The sequence below is a fragment of the Nuphar pumila genome, chromosome 3 (genome assembly GCF_984573655.1).
Source record: "Nuphar pumila chromosome 3, dmNupPumi1.hap1.1, whole genome shotgun sequence".
In the NCBI taxonomy this organism is placed as follows: Eukaryota; Viridiplantae; Streptophyta; class Magnoliopsida; order Nymphaeales; family Nymphaeaceae; genus Nuphar; species Nuphar pumila.
This window is the reverse complement of record NC_143251.1, coordinates 139574110-139580267: the sequence shown is the minus strand read 5'-3', so window position 1 is coordinate 139580267 and position 6158 is coordinate 139574110.

Genomic DNA, 6158 nt, shown 5'->3' with positions numbered 1-6158 from the left:
TATCGTGTAAATCTCGGGTTAAAAATATTGTATTTTGACAATATTGAGTTCATTCTTCCCCCTTTTTTTTTTAACTGTTGATAAAATGGGGCGATAAATTTTCTTTGCGAGTAGTGAATCTTCAATTGAGAAATTTGTATGTCAAGCCAAACATGATCGTTTTAAATATGCAACCGCGGGGACAACAAGAGAGAATTAGCAGGAAAGAAAAAAGCGACACTACTTTTATTGTTGTGGCCTGTGCTGAGAACCAGATCGTGCAACTCGTGGCTCGGCTTGGTTCAGCTCACCATGAAGTCATTTGTTTTTGGTTCATGCAGCTGGCCAAATGAGCCACGAGCAGTTCGTCTACAAAAACTGAGGTGAGCATGAACAAGCTCAGTTCGTGTAAGCTGATAAGAACGACCGAATTTAAGTGCAACATTCTCATAAAAACAGTTTTGTATGGTTGGTTAGAGCATATGACATGTGAGAGAGGTTTGAGGTTCAAAACCCAGTGATGACAACATTAAGGCTATTTTTGGTAGCCTTGAATCGGTTGTTGTAATGAGGTTTCCCCCATGAACTCATACTCTCTTGCTGTTTGGGAGTAGTGGCGTTGCTGAAATAATGCATTGGGAATAGTGTTGGCAGCCCCAACACCACCATTCACGAGAGAATGTTCTTGGCAACTCCATCTCTCAGCATCACATTGGCAAAGCAATATTTTGGCAGCACACTGAAACCGTGTTTCCATCCCAATGCAAGACTCCCAAACATTGCCTAAATCTCACATTTTTTTTACATGAGGCATCTCATGGCCCGGCTCAGCTTATTGAAGGCGAGATGGCTCGACTCAGCTTACTGAAGTTTGGCTCATCTAGTTAAACTGAGCTTTGCTGAGTTAAATGGTAAACGAGCTGAGCAAGAATAAGCTGGGCTTCTTTACCAGCCTTAGCCTGTCTTGTTTTTTGAAAGGCAAGCTAGGGTTAGGCGCAGAGCTGTACCTGTGTTTTATTGGGCCCGAGGCGGAGGGAAAAAATGGCCCCCCTATTAATAGTAGGAGTTCAGGGGCAGCACCTCCGATTTTTTTTTAAAGAATCAAAATAACAATAAAATGGGCCCCTAAATTTTTTATGGGGAGCTCGGGCCTTAAAAATGGGCCCCTAAATTTTTTTGGGGCCCAAAAGCCCTGAGGCCCAAGCCTCATTGGCCTCTTTACAGGTCCGGCTCTGGTTAGGCGGACCCTTACCAGAACAACAGCCGTCCCATGTGGCAAAGGGATTCGATCCTGGGCCTTCAGCTTGACACAGGACCCCGCTTACCCCAAGGGATACCACCTCGGTGGTGCTAAGTAAGCAGAAATTTTGTATTGCTTATCACAGCTAGTCGATGAGTTCACCTACCTAAGTTTTCAGTGTATTGCCAAAATATTATTTTGCCAATTTGTGATGTAGAGAGATGGAGTTGTCAAAAACATAATCTTGTGAATGGTGTTGGGGCTGCCAATGCATTGTTTCAGCAACGCCACTGCTCCCCAACGGCAACAGAGGAGAGCACAATACAACCTCCAATTCAAGGTACCCAAACATAGCCTAAAATTTTCTAATAAAAAGCATTGATTTGAGTGAAAATCATGATTTGTGAGCAATTTTTAGCATTTGTTTGCTATGTCAAGGAACACGCCATTTTGGTGGCATGTTCATGGTGGCACAAGGGGACACATACATACAATATTTTAATATTTTAAAGTACTATTTTATAAAAAAATGCACTTTTTAAATTTAAAATATCAAAAATTAGTTTTCTATAGATTGCAAATTAACAAATTTCATGTGCTTGTGTCCTATTTTCGAAAAAAAAAAGCCGAACATGTGAGTTGAACTCGCGCCACGAATCCTCATGTCCACATGTTTCTGTGACAGATTTTTTGAGATCGAATTGGAATTTGTTCAATGTCATTATTTGCGGTTGTATTTGTCAATTTTCTGGGTCCATATGTGGGTAGATTGACGGAGCCCGGTAGCTGAGTTGGGGCAGATCCATAAGTCACACAGTATTGTACACTAATAATTGCTTCAATGGCACATGAACATGAACAGAAAAAAAATTCTGCAACTAACAGCGTCAAGTCCATTCCTTGAATTTTTCAGTCTCAACAAAAATAAAGTTGGGAGCCACAGGTAGGTCTGGAGAAATGATCCGCTCTTGAAGTGTTCAAGCTTGGCTCATTCTTGTAGCAAGCTGAACCCAGTTTGAGGTAATAATGAGTCTGAGCTAAATAATCCGAGCTTGAGCTGGCTAATTTATATAAAAAAATACATTGTTTTAGAGCTGGAAGCAATAAGATTTTATCCTAAATCTTCAATCATTTGCTGTGGACTATTATATCATGTAAAATATAAGTAATATATATTTATTATTACTTAAACGAACTTATGCAAGCTGAGCCAAGTTTGAACAAACTGTACATGAGCTGAACCGTGAGCACCTCGGCTTGTTTCCCAGCCCTAGCCACAAGCTCTATTTTTTTTTGTTTATTAATCAAAGAAATGATGTTTGAGATGTAATACCGGGTCGCGTGGCTCATGCTGCCATACCTACGAGCAAGGTTGTTAAATGCGATGAGGCGAAGCGAGGCATTGAGCCTGCGCTTCGCCTCTGAGGCGTACACCTCAGGTACTAAGGCGTACGCCTCTCACAACGTGAGACTCTCAAGCAAGGTTGTAAATACGATGAGGCGAAGCGAGGCGTTGAGCCTGCGCTTCGCCTCTGAGGCGTACTGAGGCATACTCCTCTCATAACACTGTCTACGAGAGGTGCCCACAGCAGCAGATTGCAGGCCCCACATTGAATGCTGTCATGTGATTGGTTGTGTCACATACTCGGGGCACTTAAGCGCTCCCTGGATCCCCTCTCAGTACCTACGGTTGTCGTCGCAGAGGTGTAGAAGCCTCGCCCTTAAGGCCTATGCTGGACATTGGTTTGCATAAAAGGAGGATGCCACAAGAATCAAACCTTACCAGTCTAACATCCAAGGCCCAATCCCACCACGCCAACCCCTTCAGGGCCCTAGCCACATGCACTAGTTAGAGTAAAACTGTGAAAAAGAGTGGTCCTACTGCTACACTTGAGCCCGTGGCCCTGCCTACAAATCTCTCATTTAAATCTTGGGACTCATGATACCCACTCCACCTCCCCTAGAATATAGCTCCTACCCTACAGTTGCCTCTTTTCTTCCAACCTTAGATCTCTCTCTCTCTCTCTCACACACACACACACACACACACACATGAATACTAGCCATGTGCATAGGAGGCTATTAAACCATGCCCATGTTGGTGAGTGCAGGCTAGGTTTTTTCTTCTCCCATATCAAAATAGTTTCTTCTAGTGCTAACTACTCCCACTCCTAAATACACCCAGTAGATTGGTCATTGAGGAAGCAAGCTGCAAGCAGAATTCAAGACTTAGGTTAAGGACATGCTATTAAAGCAGGGATCAGATTTGTCTCGGGTGCCTGGCCTGAGCTGAACCCGGATATTCAAGTATGGGCATAAAAAATAGGCCGACCCAAATGCTATTCAGATCAGCCTAAACCTGGCTTGAGTGACATGTGGGTTGGTTTGAGATTCTATTTTCTCGAACCGACATAACTCGAATCCGAGTGCTTGTTACTTTTTTGTCCCAACATTACTCAAATCTAATTGCTTGTTATTTGGGCGGGTTTGAGTTTGATGGGTTGGATACGGATGCAGGAGCAGAGTGACACATATCTGGGTCCACATCTTTTATTGGATCATTTGATATTCATATTATTTTAGTTTCAATATTTTTTTTTGTTTTGGGTCATTGTAATAGATATCGGATCTTAGCAATTGATTCATATTCTATTTTAGTAGTTTAATAGAATTAGGATTTGCTTTTTTAATTAATATTTATCAAAAATGGTAGTTTAAATATATTAGAATTAAGATTCTTTTTCTATAAGTAACGGGGAGATGTAGGATTAGGGAGACTAAAGTTGGATTTTTGAAATTGTTATCTTTATTTTATTTCAATTATTTCTTGTATTTTTCTATAATTTTTCTTTAGTTGTTATTTTCAAATTTATTTCATGTTTTTCTTAGATAACTCTAGTGGATTAGATTTTGCTTATAAATCGGCCTCTCAGTTTACATCAATTGGTATTAGAGCAAGGAATTTTTGCTCCATCCCAGGAATCCTCCCTCCTCCTTCATTGGGGAGGGTTTTTGCCCCCTCTTCCTCTGGATTGCATGCCAACCAACCGGCAACCGACGGCCTTATGCTCGGCTGGGAGTCGGTCAAGAGCTGCCGTCGGGAGTGCCAGACCGGTGACACCCCTGGCCGCCAGCCAGCAACTCCATCAGCGGACCACCATGGCTTTAAACTTCATTAATTTCAGAATTTTTGTTGTCATAGAGGTTGGTTTTTTTCTAAATTGATATGTAAGTGAAAAAAATTATATTACGTATACCAGCAATTTTAAGAGCACAATTAAATAAATTTTAATTTATTTATATTTTAAAATATAATTATATATATACATATATATGAATGTGAAATTTGCAATTTTATCGATTACCATCCACTCTGTTCATCGTGCTGTAATAATTTCACATAAGTTTACTCTGTTCATCTACCTTTTTGGTTGTGGAAATTGGGGATGGACAACGTGCAGGAGAAACCAAGGTGGGTCCCGCTCTCTTATTCTAGTGCAAGGGGTTAGGGGAGCCATTAAGGGTGTTAACTGGTCAGGTTTGGTTGGGACCCAGGTGAAACCAGATCTGGCCTCGATTTTCGGGTATGGTATCGGGTCCGGATCCGGGTCTAATCTAACCCACCATAAGAGAAACCATACCCGAACCTGATAAGAACTACATCAATCAGACCCGGATCATACCTGATAAAATACTACTTTTTATCATTTTTACATTGAAAAATTTAGAGTCTTAATCGGAACTCGGGTCGGTTCTGGGTCTGGTATAATTTTTCACAAACATATACCTGGATCCATGTATTGGGTCTGGACCCTGGTCTTTATCGGGTCTTCTTATTTATCACCATACCCGAACCCTATAAGGTTTGGCAGGGTCGGGTCCGGGTAAACCCCACCCGTTGACACCCCTAAGTGCCATGTTCATTACCGGGCGTCTTCTTTCAAGGGTAAATTACGTGCAACGAGTAATTTATAAAGTGGCACCTAAATTATTAGCTATTTACAAAAAACAACCCAACGTTTTGGATAGTTACATCTAGCTGCCCACTTTCATTATTTGTTTCAAAGACATGCAAATGCATTATTAAAGCCCTAAAAGCATTCAGCTGGCCTTTGTTTAGTCAAATAAAGCGGTTAAAATCCCAGAATTATTGATTCTTTTAAAAAGAGAGAGTAAAAGATGACATCAATTGATTTTTTTTATGAAGAAAAATGATAAAAAAAAGCTGATACCTGAAGTGGGTATTTGAGATGCATTAATATAAAATTGGTGGTTGAACGTAATAACCAAAAGTATAGTTGCTTTTTGCAAATAGAAGATAAGGTACATGCTTTTTACCTCTTTGGCTTGGATCACTTGAAGAGTTTTTGTTATAACTTTAGTCCTAGTCTACACACTTTTGACTTGTTGTTATCGACTTTTCTTTGGAGATGAGATTGTTTGGATCGAGCTTGTATGGTACCCCATGCTCCATTTGAATGATTCATCTCAAATCTTCAATGATTTGCAGTCTATCCTCATGTTTTTGGCACCAAGAGGATGGCTTGGGCCCAAAATACGCGTATCTGGGTCCCACCTCAGACATCAGATTAAGGACTACAGATCCCTAGTTTTCATAAAACATGAATTTGGGGTGGATCCCATGCTAAATCAAACGATGGGATCAGTGTTCCAGGTGTGTGTGTGGGTGGGTGGGGGGGAGGGAAAGGGGTGACAGACTATTAAGATTGAGGGAGAGGATCTCATATCCCTGTGCTTACACTTGATCACTTCACTAGTAATGGGAAAGCGTGTTGATGCATGTACAGTTAGCAGCTTTGAAAATTCAACTCTCTCTCTCTCATCTAGACATCAACCATCTTAGATGCAGATGTGATCTTATCGACAACTGTTGCTTAACAGTATAAAGCATAACATCACACAAAAGTCCACATTCTCT